Source organism: Rattus norvegicus, chromosome 2 (assembly GCF_036323735.1).
Source record: "Rattus norvegicus strain BN/NHsdMcwi chromosome 2, GRCr8, whole genome shotgun sequence".
NCBI classification, from domain to species: domain Eukaryota; kingdom Metazoa; phylum Chordata; class Mammalia; order Rodentia; family Muridae; genus Rattus; species Rattus norvegicus.
The window spans coordinates 51074432-51094662 of NC_086020.1; positions in this window are offsets into that span (position 1 = coordinate 51074432).

Genomic DNA, 20231 nt, shown 5'->3' on the forward strand with positions numbered 1-20231 from the left:
GTTTGCATATGTGTGTGTGCGTGTGAATGCATGTGCTCACTGGGATCAGAACAATTCAGTCCCTAAAACTAGTTTGTAGGTGGTTATGTTCAGCTGACTCGGGCACTAGGAAGAAATCTCAGGTAATCTATAAGACAGTACGTGCTCTTAAGTACTGAGCCACTGAGCATTTGTCTAGTCTTTCTTCACTTTTGAAAATTAGTAGACTTCTATCTTAAACATTGTATTTTTCATTCAACCTAACATTTCATTCTAAAACTTTTATTGTTTTCTTATATTAAAACATATTTGACCCATTTGAACAACTTGAAACTGTAATCTTTTCTCTTCGCTTTTTTTTTTTCACGAATTAAGAAATGGAACTATAAACAGGATTCTGATCTCTACAGACCATGTTTTGTTTTGTTTTGTTTCTTTCTTTCTCTAACAATGTAGTGTGACTTACTTCATTCTCATGGACAGACCAAACCATCATTCAGTGACACATGCGGTTAGTCTTGCAGTTTTGGCTGCTTAAGGAAAACAGGATTCAGCACAGTCTAATCAGACTAAGACACATTTACAAACTCCCTGCTCTCATCCAAAATTCTTTGTTACTGCATATTTGGAAACATTGTGCTGAGTTTTGGTATATGAAGTGGTGGAAGGAGGATCTTCTACATTTTGAGAAGCCAAATAGCTGTGTATGACATTCAAATAGCTAACTGGGTCATTACAACTTGTGTATATGACATTTGTATAGCTAATTGGGTCATTACAATTTGGACCATGTTTTATATTCTTGTTTAAAAACCCTTTTGAGTTTCACTCAGGTAAAGAAAAAGTAAAATGATTAGATATCAGTTTTCATCCATTCAACTGAAAATAAAGCAAGACTTCCCAGTTCTCCAAACACCAGTATAGGTATGGATAAATGAGAATATTTTACATTGCTTGTGGCAACACAATTTAGATATTTTACAAATATTTTTAAATTTTCATCAAACTATATTAATTATACACATTTACTTTATATCATTTTCAAATCTTTATATAATTTATTCACATTCATTCCTGTTAGTCTCTCTAATTCACCTCCAATTTACATCCCTTCTTCTTTCCAGCCACCATGGCTTATTTTTGTGACCCAGTGAATTTAATTGGGGGTTGAAGTGTGTTTGAGAGTTTGCATACAGGAGCATGAGCACCTTATTAGGAACTTACCTAGAGGACTGAAGAAAACATTTTTCCCTTTCTCCATTTGCCATTTGCCATTAACTTAGTATTGAATACCCAGGAAAAAGTAGGAGCACATGAGACTCCCCCGTCCAAGGGAGAATGTTAGTGGGCCCAATCATTTACTTTTAGTATTCTGACCACCTATGAGTCTCTATAGTCATTACTGATTATTGCAAAAGAAGCTTCTCTGATCAAAGTGTACAGATCACCAGCTGATGTAATAAACACTATTATTTTAACAGTGACATATATATATATATGTTGACAAATATATATAATATTTATTTTTTCATCAATCAGGATTATCATCCCCCACTAAAGCCTATGACCTCTCTAGTCACAGATATATGACTAGATTCACAGAACCAGACTAAAATCACCTCTTCTGGATTAGGAAGATTAATCAATTGTCTAGAGAGAGTTCAACAGTTTTGTGTGCAGGGTCCTTGGTGTTATTAAGACTGTTGATGATATTTCTGACCCTAAAATCCGGATAGCAACATCCATCAATATGAAGCTATCCAGTTGGAAGGAAGCCTCCAGGTCCTTTTCAGCTTGACTTTCCTATGCTCGTGACCAAGCATGTAGCCTCTTCAGCAATAGACTCTTATGATCTACTTCTGGTGGACAACCAGAATCATTGGCAATTGTTTGCATTTTGGGTGAGGGTGGGGGTTCTCTGATCAATAACTTAAGTGTGGTAGTCCAATCTAGTACTGTGATTTTTCACTTAATAATGTATCACATCTGAGAGCTTACATATAATCTTTAGTAGTTATTTTGCTTTGTAACTCTTAATTTTTTTCTTTGTTTCAGGGTACCTTTAAACTCCACCACACTAGTCAAGGTCTCAAGGAGATCATGTTTGTACGAATCATGTGTCTTAGTATTTATTCTTGTTACATAGAAACTAGTTCTGATGACTTTCAGTTTTACATTTTTGATTAAAATAATAATCCATTATATGTTAAAATATATTGCATAAGAAATGTTTTCCAAAGTAAAAACTGTAGTGATGACAGTGCCATTCTTTAAGTACCCTCTTTGGTTTTGACTTAACCAAAATAATTGAATTTGTGAATTTGTATCTGCATTTACTATGATTCAACATATAACTTTTTTAAGCTGAATGATGGGAATATGGTCTCACAGAGATAAGAATTTTGTTAGAAAAAATATTTTGTTGTTCATTTAATATAATTCCAGATATTTCTTTAATAGCAATGTAAATATTAGATATTGTTTTTTAAATGACAACTTGCAGCATGAAACTTTCTGGTATATGAAGCAACATTACATACTATTGAATAGAAATTCACTACTATTACTTTCATGCTTTCATTTACTTACTTTGAGTATTGCACAAATAAGCTTATATTTATTTATGGAGTACTACATGATGCCTCAATACATGCATACAATTTAGAATGATCCCATCAGGTTAATTAATATGACTGTTATTTAAAAAAAAACTCTCATTTTTTCGTGGAGAGGACAATTTAAATTTGCATAGCTGTTTTGAAATATACAGAACAATGCTATTAGATTCTGTCTTGTCTGATAGTACAATGGAATTCATCTAACTCATTTATTTGAGATCAGTGAGTATCTCTATCCAAATGAATTAAAAGCAGTAGGCTGGGGGCTGGGGATTTAGCTCAGTGGTAGAGCGCTTACCTAGGAAGCACAAGGCCCTGGGTTCGGTCCCCAGCTCTGAAAAAAAAGAACCAAAAAAAAAAAAGCAGTAGGCTGATGAGATGTCTACATTCTTAAGTTCATTATAGAATTATTCACAATAGACAAAATGTAGAAGCAATATATATAATTTTTTGGATAAGGCATATACTTATTATAGTCTTTAAAATGTATTTGTTGAACATTTTATATTAAACACTATATTTACATCAATTTCCCTTTCCATATCCCACTCAAATTAATGACCTCCAATTCCTTAAGTTATATATATATATATATATATATATATATATATATATATATATAACAATTTACTATTGCTCATGTGCATGAATTTAGGTCTGACCACTTTGGATGTTCTATCCTGCCTGACAACTCATCCTTGGAGAATCCTGATTCTCCTCTCAACAGCTATTAATTGTATGTAAGTCTTTATCCAGTGGTCAGACCTTTTGAAATTTTCTCCATTCAAATTGGCATATCAATCTGCACTGTCATTTTCCATGTCTTGCCTTTGTATAACCTCATAATATCATCTATTAGTTATTTGGAAAATACTTCTTTACTAAGGTGGGTAAATATTCTAAATGTAGCATTTTGGAGAATGAAAGTTTTTGTTCTTACATTCATAATCAAAGAATCTTTGACTAGTGTACTTAATTGGTTTGATTATATTGATGAAATAGAAGATATAGTAAGTTTAATCAATTAGGTATAAATGCACCATTATAGGGAAAAATTAATGTGAAAAATGTTTTATATTTAACTTGCTATTACATTGGATGTAAAATTCAATGACACGGAATGGCTACATAAATATAGAAATAAAAATCCTCAAATGGAAAATGTATTCAGCCTTGATGATGTCAGAGAACAAAATTGACATGTGGAGAGAAGCCTTGAAATGCAGGAAAGTACAGATCTGAAAATAGAATTTAGTAAAAACTGTTCTTTGGAGATGTTTCACTTTTAAGGTTTTCCTTTAGATCACTGAGCCAACTATGTGGTTAACTCCCCTTCTCTGTGGCAACCTAGCCTTAGCTCATGTATTACAGTCTTCAATGCAGAGAATATCAGAGCTGACGTGAATTCTAAATAATGATAGAGCAATAAGTGGAAGAGAAAAACATTACTTTAGTTTGACCCATAGACAAGAAGGACATCTCTGCAGTGAACGTTTTTGATGAAATGTCTTCCACAAATTAGTGCTCAGTCCTACCTCAAAAGCAGGATGAAGTATGTAAGTATGATCATCCCCAGTGAAGAAGAAACTATGCACTCATGATACCACTACGCAATCTAGGCTTTCAGCTGCAATCATGATCAGGCAAATAAGAACTAAAAGTGCAATTAGAAAATAAAACATTACCAGACAAAATGAGTAACCATATACCCAAACACAAAGTAGCTAACACAGAGCACTCATATGATTAATATGTATTGTGATACTTGACAGATACCATTTCAAATCCATAGACATGCACAGTGCTATATAAATACATGATCACTGTAATCAAATGAACCCTAGTGAGCACACTAGCAACTAGAAGTGACATAGTTGAAGACTACTCATGAGCGAGGTAGAAGATGAAGGACAAAGATGAATCATGTAAGGGAAAAGCTGATAGATGTGGAGGTTCTACTCCAAAGTTTGCTTAATATATATAATGGAGTAGAAATACCTTAATATATATAATGGAGTAGAGAGAGCACCTGTCATAGAAAAAGAGGAGGAGAAAAAAGCAAAATAATGAAGTGCTGGAAAAAGATAAGTTCAGATTTAGAAGAGGATTCAGAATAATTAATTCTAAAACAATAAAAAGCAGCCATATGCATACAAAGACACGTTTTAAATGATTTCCTACTAAGGTGAGGCAAGAGTGCTGTTCATTTCCTTTTTCAAAACTGCTGTTTTATCAATTATTTGCATGCATATACACATTCCAGTGTGTGCATATATGGTGTATTGGTAGGAAGGTCCATGTATGTTTCACTGGCACCAGCTTGTGGGAACATGCTGTGCCCCCTCAGTGTTTGCCCCCTGCTGTGCCTTGCTGATGAATGGGGAAGCTTTTGTTCCTAACAAAGGAACATCCTGACATTTATGTTTGGCACCTGGGCAGTAACACCTGGGCAGTAACATCCTTCAGCCAATTCCTGTTTTTTGTTCCTGTATTCTCTCCTGAGGGAGTAAACCTGTTCTTTCACTGTGCTTCCTGGAATTTTCCACACTGTGAACTTGGGGTACATATTCTGTGAACCTCAATAAAGCTTTGGCATTCTCATAACGTGAATGACCCGAGTATGTGTCTTTTTTGTTAAATCCCATAGGCCTAGCTTGGTTCTCAGTACCCTGATGGTGCAGTCACCATTACCAACTAATTTGGAATGAAGAGATATAAGTGAATATAAGAATCTAACTCCTCCTTCATATATTGGAACACTTGATATCATCATTGTCATTGTATCATCATCATCATCATCATCATCATCACATTTGATTTCAAGCTAGGGTTTAAGTTTAGTGTAAAATTACAGTATCAATTCTAAAAAGATAGTTTGTAGACTCTGAAAGTCTGATCACTAAGTTTATTTAAAAGAAAAACAGAATTCAACATTCACGGTTTTGGTGGATATTTTCCTCCTGGGAATTAAATTATGTTATAAAATTATAGTTACTGAAGGAATGCATTCTGGAATGAATATACTAGAAATAAATAAAAGCTAATTACATATCTGTACCTTGGCATTTAGCATTTGATGAAGGAACCATTTCAGCAAACAAGTGATTTAGTTGTTTAATATATTTAATTGAGTAATAACTGTTTAAGATTTGGTGTGATTTATTTTATTAGTAATGGTAAATTAAAATAAGTAAACCTATAAAAATATACAAAACTACCACTAAAGGAGTTTTGAAAATTCATATGGAAATTACTGCCTAGAAGCTTCCTAAAATATATACATTGATGCAAGTTTGATTGGAACCACTATATGATGAAAGTGACAACACCTCAAATAGACACTTTATGGTACAAAGTAAAACCTCCACTATCAGGAATGAATTACATCTTGCTGAATTTTTTGCTAAAGAGACCCTCCCAGAAAATACCACAGGCTGTTGCCAAAGCTATTGGTAACTCTCCATAAGCCAATGGCAAAGCCTTGTTACTGAAGATACAATTTATGAATGCCATTGAATATAAAGAAACTGAGCTAGTGACCCAGTAGATAGCTTTACTCCTCCTGATTAGTACTCATGGTGCTGGAAGATAGTCTGCACTCTCCTGGAGGTGTAAAGAATCTTCAGCATCACCCATCTACAAAACCATTGACCCACAAAGACAACCTTCCTGCAAGATACACTGGTGTGACAGTAGCACTAATAGTATGAGAGTAATCAACCATTATGGTTGGATTTAAGGCCCACTCCATAAGGTGGAACTCACCTGACACTACTAAAGTGGCTGAGACCCAAGACTATGTAGGTCATGGACTTTAGAGAAAAACTACAACTCTTATTTTGCTAAAGGAACCCTGGAATAAAATGACTTCTAATGACATGTTGCATTCATAAATCAGACCATCACTCAAATCTTAATTCTTCTTTCAGGAGACAGCATTTAACACAGAGATCCACAACTAGACACTGTGTAGAAACTAGAGTTAGCTAAAAATAGTATGTTTATCAAACTCCTCTCCTCAAGGATTAAAAACCGATGCAGTAGATGAAGAATATTGTAATAGCCAGAGGATTAATTTGTCTCTTTTGATTTTTTTATTTTTGTTGTTTGATAAAGAAAAAAGCACAGAGCTATGTGGGTAAGAAAGATCTGAAGGGATTGCGGGAGGTGAAAGAATATAATCAAAATATATTGTACAAAATATTTTAATAAGAATCAAAAACTACAAAAGGACAACCTATAAAATGTGTAAACATTAAACAAGTAAATGATTAGCATAGGATGAAGAGGAGTATTTTGAAATTTGACAGGATATCAGTTTTTACCAAATATATTATATCTACTTGGAATTTCCCTATATACCCTAATTTCCTCTAAATTGTTTCATTATCTTACTTTAATTAATCTCTTTTTCACTGGACATTCTCTCTCTCTCTCTATATATATATATATATTAATATATATATATATATATTTATATATGAGAAACAAGAATGTTCTTTCTGGCAATACTGATATTATTTTGGCCACTTAGCTCTTCCTAGTAGCCCTAGAGCCTTGAAAATTTCCTGGAATGAAGTATACTTTCGAAAGTTTTGTTGAGTAAAAGGGGCCATGAATTTGAGAGAAAGCAAGAATGGGTCTGTCTGTGGGAGAGTTTAAAGGGAAAAAATTGAAAGGGGAAATGATACAATTGTGATGTCAAAAATGAAGGAAATGTATACTCAACTTTAGTCTATTCAAATAATAATGCAAGCTTATTACATATAATAAAATATACGTTTATATTGCACAGCAAACCGTTCACTGGGTAATACCCAGTCTTTATTTGTAAAGGAATAAGTGAACTTTCCATGCTTTGCCTCAAAAACATACTGCATTTCTCAAATACTTATTTGAGAAGGATCTTTTATGAGAAATGGAAGACAAATGTTCTCAAACTTGCGCATGCAAAAATACCTGCCTGAAAATGGTACTCCCTCTGTAAAATGATATTGAAAAGAAATCATTGTTTGGAAAAGTCAAAAGATCATTCTCATCTGTTTCCCATTTTTCTCACCAATTTAGTTGTGATCTTTATTTTGTCTCCTGTACTACATTTTCAATTTCAAAATGCACATTCTTACATCACCTTTGATTATAATGATTTTTAAGTTGATTGCATGAGAGAACAAATTATCTTTATTGGCCTTTTAAAGTGCATTAAGAATAAATCGTAAACTGCATCTGACAAATGAAAATATATGCATAAAAAGTACATGATTTGATTATAAAACAATATCTATTGATGTCTGTGAGTGTACTCATTAGTAAATTTATAGATTTAAATTACATATTTTCTCAAAATCTCAGAATTGTTCTGCTTTTGCACATCTTGGCTCCTAATTTATGGAAAGGGTTCAAAAAGTTGGATGCGTGGAAAATTAAGATGATTTATCCTTTGTGGTACAATAATATATTGAAAACCATAATTGTATTATATTAAAAGAGCACAATTGTCTATCAATTCTCATATATTTTCCTTTGACATTTTGTGCTCCTGTAAGGATGTCTTTAGAATTTTCTAGTAGCAAATGAATATGGAAAAAGAATATGACAACATACCCCAGAATTATGTTATGTCAAATAATTTATACACAGCAATGGAGATCTTAATGAATCCAATCAAGATAATTTAAGATGTCTAAATTTATACCATCAATTCCTACAAGAAAATTAAACCTATCCTGTGTGGCCAAATAACGTTATAAATGAAAGAAATCAAACTCTTAGTTATGATAAGAAGCATATAACAAATTATGGTCTTTAAAGTCAAATGCTTTTCATACAAACAGATATATGTACACAAAAACTTTTGATAAAAGTTGACATTCTCCATAATATAGAATTTCAGAAAAAAATAAAATGTTTACTGAACACATTTTAAAATACCATTACATTTTATTTCAGACTTCAGTATCATAATTTTTAAATTTTTACATGTAAACCCAATAATATTTTTGAGCAACATGAGAAATGATTCACTCATTAAGAAAAATGAGAAGTTATTTTTTTAGAATATAATTTACTACTTATCAAATAATGTCTTTTAACTTTCCAAACTATGTTTGAACATTTATGTCTTTATGAAAAAACAATGCCAGAATTCCAGAAGTTACAACTTCAGACATTGATGTTTTGAATAACGATGGTACATCCCATCTTAGCCTGAAGTCCTAAAAATATCATCAAGAATGTCATTTTATTTTTGGAGAACATACAGCAAAAACTTTAGAGAAAGGCAAATGGTTTGAGGAGGTAATGATCAAGTGACTCACTACTTACAAATTGTAATTACGTTAAACATCATAATTAGGAAGACTACATAGTAAATTACTTTTGTTTACTTTCTTTTCATATTCAATCTCTATCTAAAATTTTCTGAAATCGAACAACTCAAGGGATGATGGTCCTTTGGGATGTTTCCCTTGGAGCTCCAAGTGATGTAAAATGGGTGTGACCTTAGGCAAAAGGCACAAGCCAGTACCCAGTGCATTGCTTAGTAATTTACTTCCTCATAGCCTTCAATCCAATAGGAAACGTTTTGAATAATTATGCACGACACACCTCAACATCGTTCCTTCATTGTTCAAGTAAAGTAACACATTCACTCACGGTCAGGGCTATCTTCCACTGCAGGATCTGAAATAAACCTGAAATAAAATGTGGTGACTCTTAAAAAATCTATTCAATAACCATTTTATTTGTTTCTGAAATTGTGTATTATGGAAAAATGTCAACTTTACTTTTACCATTGTGATACATTTTGCTGCTTCTGTGTTTTCCTCCATGCAATGAACAAGCTCTTCAAAGGATGTGTTCTGGAAGCATGGGGCCTGCCTGTGTGCCTCTTCACCATTAGTCAACATCACTTTGTTTGGAGGAAGGATTTCTGCTCTTTCTTATGTTATACTTATTAAGTGTCTGCTATGTATACAAATTAATGTGGATAAAATTTCCCAAGACTGTACTTTCCTCTCTTCTTCTCTAGTGTGCTCCGTTCTTCTGACCCTGTAACTCCATCTTGGTTCCTCGCTCAGTTCTTCCTAGATGATTATTAATCCATTTGCTTCCGTGTCTCTGTCCCACTCTCACTTCTCTCTTACCCTTCCATTCAGTGCAGTCAGCACTTTGCTTATCTATTTTAGTTTCTTGCCTACTGAATTTTTGCTATCCTGCGTCAATGTAAAAACACGATTCTCATCCCAAAGGGGGATTTGAGAGAGTGTATTCTGGACCCCAGAATGAGTTATTGTGGCCCAGGAGCACGGACTTAGACTTCCCCATATTCCTTGTTTCATAAAGTTTGTATATTAGCAGGAAAAAGAAATTAATAAATGAAGACACTTTCAAACACCTTGGTAAATGCCTCCAGAAAGCAGGTTATAGGCAGAGAGATCTCTGCTCTGGCCTTACGGGATAGCAGAAAAATTTCTTATCCTTTTGCTTGTTGGACCTTGAATTTATTAATGGATTCCAAAGGCTGTTTATCTGCTAGTCAAAGGCTGTTAGCTCTGATGAAGAGGCTGGCAAGGAGAGAATACTTAGGGGCATAAAGACAGCCTCAAATAAAGTATCTAGGCCCTAGACCTGCACATTCCTTTCCACATCACTGAATTTCTAGTAAGTCTATGCAGACATAGTTTCTCTCCAAGAATTTATATTAAGACGTGTATTTTTTGTTTTCTTCTTCATATAGAGTAGGTTAAGGTAATTCTGATTTCCCATTGCCTGTATAATACTGAAAACATGTCTAATAAAAGTTAAAACACTATTGCATTGTGTGTGTGAGTGTGTGTGTGTTTGAAGGCATGCCTCAGCATGTGTGGGGAGGGTAAAGTATAACTTTGTGGAGTTGTCTTTCTCTGACTTTCTCCTTCTACCTTTATGAGTTCCAGGGATACAACTCAGGCACTCAGGCCTGTGCAGCGTGGTCTTTTACCCACTGAAGCTATCTCAATGGCCAAGACTCCTTCTTCCATGTCTCTAGCCACATATGTGGCAGAGGATAGCATTGTCCAGCATCAATGGGAGGAAAAGCCCTTGGTCCTGTGAAGGCTCCTTTCCCCAGTGTAGGGGAATACTATGGGCTGTGAGGTGGGTGGGAGGGGAAGCATCCTCATAGAAGCAGGGAGAGAGGGGATGGGAGAGGGGAACCAATAAAGAGGATAACATATGAAATGTAAATACATAAAATATCCAATTATAAAAAGAAAATAATACTCCTACATAGGTCATGTGCATAGCAGTAAGTTTATGTAAACATTGGCTATGCTACTGGCTGGGAATATCATTTCGCACATCTTCCCAGTTCTTAACAATTTTCTTGCCATCTTTCCCATGATGCTTCTTGAGCATTGGCGGGGGTGATACAGCTGACTGTTCAGAGCTGATCACTCTGCTGCCAGTAGAAGAGGCTCTTACTGAGAGGGCCTGTTCCAGCATGGAAGTGAGGGTATGAGAGAAGGGAAGGAAGATAGGTGAAAGTGACTCAAATGCATTATATGAATAATAAGAAACTTTCAAACATTAAACATAAAAGAATAAACATATCTTGACAAAGGAATTATTTGAACATATATTTTCTAAATCACTTTTTAAAAAAATAAATAATCAAATCTCAGCTGACCTGGCTGCTATCTCAAAGGCATTGCAAATCAAAGATATGAGTGTGCCTCAATGCCAGGAAAAGTATATTTGCATTAATATGCATTAAATTTTGACTCAGAATATGTATGAAAAATTCATGTGTTTTTCCTCAACTCTTAGATGAGATTATAACAAGTTTTATTCTAATCATATAAAATAAAGTAGGGACATGATTGAAGACATGTGAAGGTATAATAGCTAAGTGGTTAATAACATTTCCTTAACATATCCTAAAGTAAATTACACTTGAATTGTATTCGGTGATTGAGGAAGTCTTTGGGGAGCAATTCTAAATGCCTCCATATCAATACTTCCAATTTTATTTGCACAGAAAATTAAAACTATATTTTCATGTAATTGTATCAATCTATATAAAGACATGTAAGAAAAAAAAAACCAGAAAGAATGGTGTTTTTAATTGTACCAAAAATCTCTTTCATTTGGATGATTAAGTTTTTGTACATTGTAAAACATATCTTCTCAAATGTGAAAAGTATTTGATAAAATTTATTTTTGTGATGCAGTGTTCCATGTTGGGCTAGTGAAGTATATTCTTATATAATTGCCAGCAGTATTCCTTTACTCGAAAGATTACTCACTGGTCAACAGTCTCATGATTTGCCAAAGCCAACATAGAAACCATTTTGACTATTTCTTTTTTTCTAGTATAAATAACTTAAAAATAGAAAACTTGGAGTTTGTTTCTGAATTCTTGATTCCCATAGATGCTGGGGAGTCTTTGAAAGTACAAAACTGAAAGTCGTCACTAAATCTCATTAATAAATTCTTTCAAGTATGTCATTTTGAGATCCAGGTTCACAGCTCTGAGCATTTCAAATAGAAAAGGGGAATGGAAAAAATGTGTGTCAATCAACCTTGTTCTCCTAATATAAGTGAGTCTGGTCTTATACCTTCATAGGAAGATGAGGGAAGGTTGGGAAAACCTTGAGAAAACTTCTGATTGTGATAAAATGGTTTTCAAGTGTTAATGTGCTTGGGACTTTCAGGAAGGACATTCCAGAAAAAAAAGATTATTGTAAATATCAATTTTATTTCCTTTGATGACAGGATAAGATGTATGCTATACCCAAGTTTTGTGAGTACATGGTTTGGGTTGAACCTAGAGAATTTTTTTTCTTTGTTCTATCTATCCCTAGGCCTAGCCCTTAAAGCTTCTAATCTCTGTCTGATTGCCAATCCAAGCTGACTGATTCTTTTTTTTTTTCCTTTTTTTTTTTTTATTAACTTGAGTATTTCTTATATACATTTCAAGTGTTATTCCCTTTCCCGGTTTCCGGGCAAACATCCCCCTCCCCCCTCCCCTTCCTTATGGGTGTTCCCCTCCCAACCCTCCCCCCATTGCCGCCCTCCCCCCACCAGTCTAGTTCACTGGGGGTTCAGTCTTAGCAGGACCCAGGGCTTCCCCTTCCACTGGTGCTCTTACTAGGATATTCATTGCTACCTATGAGGTCAGAGTCCAGGGTCAGTCCATGTATAGTCTTTAGGTAGTGGCTTAGTCCCTGGAAGCTCTGGTTGCTTGGCATTGTTGTACATATGGGGTCTCGAGCCCCTTCAAGCTCTTCCAGTTCTTTCTCTGATTCCTTCAACGGGGGTCCTATTCTCAGTTCAGTGGTTTGCTGCTGGCATTCGCCTCTGTATTTGCTGTATTCTGGCTGTGTCTCTCAGGAGAGATCTACATCCGGCTCCTGTCGGCCTGCACTTCTTTGCTTCATCCATCTTGTCTAATTGGATGGCTGTATATGTATGGGCCACATGTGGGGCAGGCTCTGAATGGGTGTTCCTTCTGTCTCTGTTTTAATCTTTGCCTCTCTATTCCCTGTCAAGGGTATCCTTGTTCCCCTTTTAAAGAAGGAGTGAAGCATTCACATTTTGATCATCCGTCTTGAGTTTCATGTGTTCTAGGCATCTAGGGTAATTCAAGCATTTGGGCTAATAGCCACTTATCAATGAGTGCATACCATGTGTGTTTTTCTGTGATTGGGTTAAGCTGACTGATTCAATCGGGCTTCTCTCAGGTTCTCACTGAATTGCTCTGCTTGGCGTCATACTTGTTTTCTCTGTATGTTCTAAACTTCTGGCTCCTTCTTATTATTTTTACCTTTGTCTAGCTTGTTCTCTCTGCTACTTGTCTCTAAAAAATTGTCCTGGTGAAACCACCATAGAGAGAGAGAGAGAGAGAGAGAGAGAGAGAGAGAGAGAGAGAGAGAGAGAGAATATAACTCACCCTTTTCTCTCTCTCATTGCTCATCAGTAGCCTCTCTTCCCTGTGCTATTTCCCTGTGAGTTGGGCGTATCCTATCTCTGACTCATTCTGTCAAATCTTTCTCCGATTCATCACCTTCTCTGCCCCTCACTTAGATGTCACTTTCAGATATAACTGCTTCCTTCTACAAACTAATCTTTCTTAAATTGCTAGGGATTAAAGGTGTACATAAAGGGCGTGTCTGTGTTGCAGCTAGATCATTCTGTAATATAGGGCATGCCTGTATTCTGGCCAGGTCATATAGATCTAGAAAGTCTTTGGATGCAATCCCTTGCCAGAGCAGTCATGTTGGTAGACAAAAATTCCTTATCACATTATCTAATTCTTAGTATGAATTCTGACACTCTCATTACAATGCTGACATGAAATGTCAACTTTTTTTATTATCTGTATTTACTTTTGACATCAAAACTTGATAAAGATATACAAATTAAAACCTCAGCACCAATATTGTCATATATGTGGATATGATATTTATACAAAACTGTATTAAGTGAAATAAAACACACACACAAAAAAACCCGAAAACAAAACTGTAGCAGGAACAGTAGGGCTGCCTCTATGTAAACGCCAGGATCTGTGCAGCTGCAGAAGCATTTCCAGGAGGACCTAATTGAGGCCTGTCTGTGATACCAGCAGTCCTACAGGAGGACCTAATTGAGGACTGCCTGAGAGGACAAGGTTTGCTGGTGCAAACAGTGCTGGCCAATCTGGAACTTCTATTTAGAAGAGATACTTTCTTGGGACCAATGGGGGCGTAGGTGGGGGATATTAAAGGAGCTTGCAGCAGTGCTCAGATGACCTTGCTGCAGCGTTTCTCACCTGCTCCAGGAGTCTGTGTCCTTGATTCTGTTCTACTTGCCCCCAAATCCCTAGAGAAGGTCGGGTCAGGCTGAGAGCTGTCCAGGGCACAGGTGACAACAAAACAACAAATCAAATCAAACCAAAACAAGACAAAAAAAACCTCCTTAGATATGTACAAGGAACTAAGGAAGCACATTTCACACACTAGGAGTGAGGAATGTCTAAGAGTTTGGAAAGTTGGGCTCTAAGCTGTATGGTCAGGAAAGCCATCATCTTCTGTTCCTATAATACATAAGGTTAAATACTAATTTAGATTTCTTGGTTCTGAGGACTATTTTGATGTCTCTGAGAATTTTATAGCTGGAAATGTGGCTGAGGTGAAGTCAGCTTCAGAGCTACGAGGTTAGTTTCTATTGTTGCTGCTGTTGAAGTTGCATGAAGTGGAACCACCTAACTGAGCCCATTCTACCTGCTGCTCTCCTGAGCTGTCACTACAAATCTCTTACTTACAAATCATTTCTTTGGGATCTTTCTAAGACATACTTCCCTCAGGATACCAGCCTTCATGGGACAAGCTTATTCCAGATCACAGTGAGTTCTGAAACCCAGTAGGGCACAGTGTAACTTAACAAACACAGCACAGACCTTAAAACAAATGTTTGTTTTTTAATGTAAAAAGAGAAATTAGTGAGAGCACAGTGATGGCTTATTTTGTGTGTAAGCTTGACTGGGCTAAATGAGGCCAAATAGCAGATAAAGTAACATTTCCATATGTTCCATCAACCTGATGAGATTGTGACTTGGGCTTGCTCATAGAACAGTTTGGCATTTAAATTGGAAGACTGGGTAAAGAATATTTCTCTTGCTGATGTGTGCAATTTATTGCGGTGGCATCAACTGAGCAAAACAGCAGGGTGATTTTGCTTTTTACATGTGAGCTGGAGAAACTGACTGCTGCTGATACAGCATTGGTCATGAGCATTACTAGTTTTCAGGCCTTTTTGGACAATAGGACATAGAATAGTTGGATCTCACTCCCACTCCTATTTTTATCCTCTCAGGATTCAGACCTTCAGCCTTGCACTGAGAACTGTATTTGTAGCATTCTAGAGTCTTAAGCCTTAACTCCAAATTATTATTCATTTTTATTAGCAGTCCTGGTTCTCAGTTCTTGGCTTAATGGTGGTGTAAGTCAATTCCCGTGATAAACCTTGCTTACATATGTATATTAGGGGACTTTCTTTACATTGCCTCTGTCTTTAAAATAGGAGGTACTTCAGCACACTCATCCATGATGGGAGGGTAGATTGGAAAGGGAGAAATTGGTGATTTTTTTTGTTTTCAAATAAAAATGTTTTGAATTACTTACATAAAGATGAAATCAAACCTTGGGAATCTGCAGCATTCCCTATATAGCCAGGTAGACAAAAGGGCCTTCCTGGAGAGAAGGAAAGGGAGACAGGCTCTGTTTAGCCTCACCACCACAGGGCAGCGGAGCAGACACATGGCATTGCATGGCAGCAGCCTACTTTCTCCTCTGTAAGCTGTCCACATCTTGGCCAGTGGCCTGAAAGATCATACCATCCCTGGAGGCTACCCAGACTGGGAAGTGAATATGCCCAAGCCTAATAATAAATGTTACAAAAAACAAGCCAGCAAACAAGAAAAAAACCCGTTGTATTGATTCTTTGTAAGTTTAACATTATGCAACCTGGTCCCTCTCCTCCATCCCCTTATATCTGCCCTTTGCTCTTGCAACCTCCCCCAACAATGATGATGACTGCCACAACAGCAACAACCAAAGCATGGTAAATATCTCATTGTGGAAGTTGTAGTATGTCACAGTGTCCCACAGTATGTCTCACTATCTCACTGTCCACACATCTTCATTTGCAAATGTTTACTGCAATGAGTTATTGGTCTGGTTCAAGATCTTCGGCTTGTGTGACAACATCAATATTGACTCCTCCTTGCTATTTTGTTTTTACCCTGTGTCTTGTAGATCCTGTCTGACCCTTTCATGTGTCCCAACCATTCACAGAAGGCACAGATTTGCGGGTGGCAAATTCTGAGCTCCAGACCTAGGCCCTAAATGGTAACTGAGCTGGTTAGTCCACCAACCATCTTTTATTCATACCACTAGGGTGAGCTCTCCAGCCCCGCTCTAGCTAGGCCATTCAATGCTGACCCAATGCTGGGGGTAAGATAAGTTATCCTGCTCCCATGCCCTCACGCTGGCTCAACTGAACCCACGACTGCAAAGCCAGCTCCAATGTGCTGCCCAGTAAAGGCACAGGACCCAGTCTCCCAAGTGCCACAGCCTGTGAAGGACTGGGCCAACTCTACCTCTCTCACACCTTCAGGGCTGTCTCACTGTGTCTTTGCCATCAGTGCCAGCTCCACTGTATTGCCCAGGCAAGAAACAGAGCTAGTTCTCCAGAATACATGGCCAGCCCTTTTGCTTTGGTGACCCCAGCATCAGATCTCCTGGCTACTGCAGGAGGCAAAGGGGGAAGGGAGAGGACATCCACCCTGTGGGTTCACTACCTCATGCAAGCTCTCTCCTCTCTCTCACCCATGGCTGGTCAGCTCTCCCCTCTCTTTCACCTAAGGGGCTGGCTCACCTAGGTCTTTTTGATCAGGTCTAGCTATTTTTGAATTATGAATGGGGTAATGTCTCTGATCTGACATAAAGACACAAGGTACATCACAGCATCACAGACCTTCTTCTACACAAAACCACTTGAGTTAAGGCTGGAATGTACTCATAGGTGGGTAACCTTGTAGTTCTGGTCACTGTATCCCATGGAAATTCTCTGTGGATTTTGCTTACATCTTCTCAGTAAGAGAAGAATTATTATTAGTGCAGAGTGAGCAGAAGGTGAGAAAATTTGAATCTGGAAGCTGAGAAGCTGATAATCAAACTTAAATATTTACTTGTAAAGAGGCAACTTTAGTTTCTATTTCATTCTTATTTAATGAATTTGTTTTAGGACTCTAAGTTTTGTTAAGGATTCTTTGGTTTAAAAACTTGGATCTTTGTTTAAGAGTTATGAAACAATATAGCTTGTTAATTTTGGATGAGTGGGTACTGTTTGTTCTCACATCAGACAGCAGTCTCTCTTGACTTAAGTACATGTGTCAAGTTGTTCAGTTACTATCCCCAGGGGCAAAGGAAATAAGTGGCAGCATTAGGGCAACAAAGAATGGGGGTTAAGGAAGAGAGACAAATACTTATCTAACTGAGAAGGAAATAGAATGCACTTCTGAAGATATGACATGTCAAATTTGATTCATAATTACGGCTGACAAGACCAAAGACATCATTGTGAGTGAAATACATGGCTTCTTGAGGTTAGAAGCTTGAGGGCCCTTTATAGTTAGGATGATATGCAGAGAAGATGAAGTGGAAATGTGGATGCCCAAAAAGCAGAAAAAACGAAGAGGTAAGAGGTATATAGTCTGTGAGATCCATCTATAGAAGCTTGGCTGTCATGTCAACTGCTTTGTTATACACCGGAAACATTTAGATCCTCACATTTAGTACCCTCAGAAACTACTGGGGTTGAATTTTCTCTCCTATGGCTGGGACATTTTAGTTAGGAGCCATGGACATATTTTAAAGAGCTAGAGAAAGCCAAGAAGATGACACACTGAAATGTGAACTGTCTAGTCCACATTGACATTTAACCCACAGCCATGGATAACCTGGTTTAGATGCCATTACTATTCACAGGGAGAAATGACTATTAACTTTCTACTTTGAATATCCTGCCAGTGTTTCAGCCTGCTGCATGTTCTTAGGATACAGTGGGTTCCTCTTCTTTGCGGCTATAGAAAGCTATGTGCAGTCTAATTGCACCAAACCTATTAGCTCAAAGCAATCTTTGGAACTTTGCCATTCATTTCAGCATGGGGACATTAAAACTGGAATACTCTTGAGGCAAGTTGGGAGCTATGGTAAGTTGCACAGGTCAGGACTACCACTGAACTTCATTTTCTTTCTTTTTTTTTTTCATGCATAGGTGAGGGTATATGTGCATATGAGTGTAGAGCTAGTGGAGACCAGAAGCAGGTGTTTGATTGCCGGGTGCTGAAGTTGCAGGGGATTTTAAGCCTTCTGATGTGGGTGCAGGTAACAGGTTCAGGTTCATCTCCAAGATCAGTGTGCACTGACCACACTGAGCCACTGTTCCAGTTCTCTGCTCTTTGATATTATTAATGGTTATTGTCTTATCATGGTTTAAAATTCTAGGCCTATTGCTTTGGAGTCAATGGTTTTTGGGGTTTTTTTGTGTATTTTTTTTTATTTAGAGAATACTTTATTAGTTTTTGTAATCAAACCCACGTAGATAAGACCTTACATATTTAATACAGTGCGTTACCCCTGTACAAATGGAAAAAACTTAAGTTCAACATTTCTAGACCAATATGGCTGTTAATTCTGTACAGTACCAACTCAACACAGTAAACAGGGATAATTTTTTCCAAAGTTGACAGCACAGCTAAAGTTTCCAAAAATTCAAATTATATATATATATAGATCATAATAGCACTGTGTTATGCATCGACACACTGTTTTTGTTTTTTTTTTCCCCCCAGAGCTGAGGACTGAACCCAGGGCCTTGCACTTGCTAGGCAAGTACTTAACCACTCAGCTAAATCCTCAACCCTGTTTTTTGAAGAATCTTATAAATTTAGGTAACTTTCATAGAATACTAATAAATAAAATTTAAGAAGTATTTTCTAACTAAAATTGAAGTTCTCAATTGGTGAAATAAAAAGAGAAAAAAACATATACAAGAAATAAAAATAAAATAAAAGTTTTTATTTATTTATTTATTTATTTTATTAACTTGAGTATTTCTTTTTTTTTAAATTTTTTATTAACTTGAGTATTTCTTATATACATTTCGAGTGTTATTCCCTTTCCCGGTTTCCGGGCAAACATCCCCCTACCCCCTCCCCTTCCTTATGGGTGTTCCCCTCCCAACCCTCCCCCCTTTGCCGTCCTCCCCCCACCAGTCTAGTTCACTGTGGGTTCAGTCTTAGCAGGACCCAGGGCTTCCCCTTCCACTGGTGCTCTTACTAGGATATTCATTGCTACCTATGAGGTCAGAGTCCAGGGTCAGTCCATGTATAGTCTTTAGGTAGTGGCTTAGTCCCTGGAAGCTCTGGTTGCTTGGCATTGTTGTACATATGGGGTCTCGAGCCCTTTCAAGCTCTTCCAGTTCTTTCTCTGATTCCTTCAACGGGGGTCCTATTCACAGTTCAGTGGTTTGCTGCTGGCATTTGCCTCTGTATTTGCTGTATTCTGGCTGTGTCTCTCAGGAGCGATCTACATCCGGCTCCTGTCGGTCTGCACTTCTTTCCTTCATCCATCTTGTCTAATTGGGTGGCTGTATATGTATGGGCCACATGTGGGGCAGGCTCTGAATGGGTGTTCCTTCAGTCTCTGTTTTAAGCTTTGCCTCTCTCTTCCCTGCCAAGGGTATTCTTGTTCCCCTTTTAAAGAAGGAGTGAAGCATTCACATTTTGATCATCCGTCTTGAGTTTCATTTGTTCTAGGTATCTAGGGTAATTCAAGCATTTGGGCTAATAGCCACTTATCAATTAGTGCATACCATGTATGTTTTTCTGTGATTGGGTTAGCTCACTCAGGATGATGTATTCCAGTTCCAACCATTTGCCTACGAATTTCATAAAGTCGTTGTTTTTGATAGCTGAGTAATATTCCATTGTGTAGATGTACCACATTTTCTGTATCCATTCCTCTGTTGAAGGGCATCTGGGTTCTTTCCAGCTTCTGGCTATTATAAATAAGGCTGCAATGAACATAGTGGAGCACGTGTCTTTTT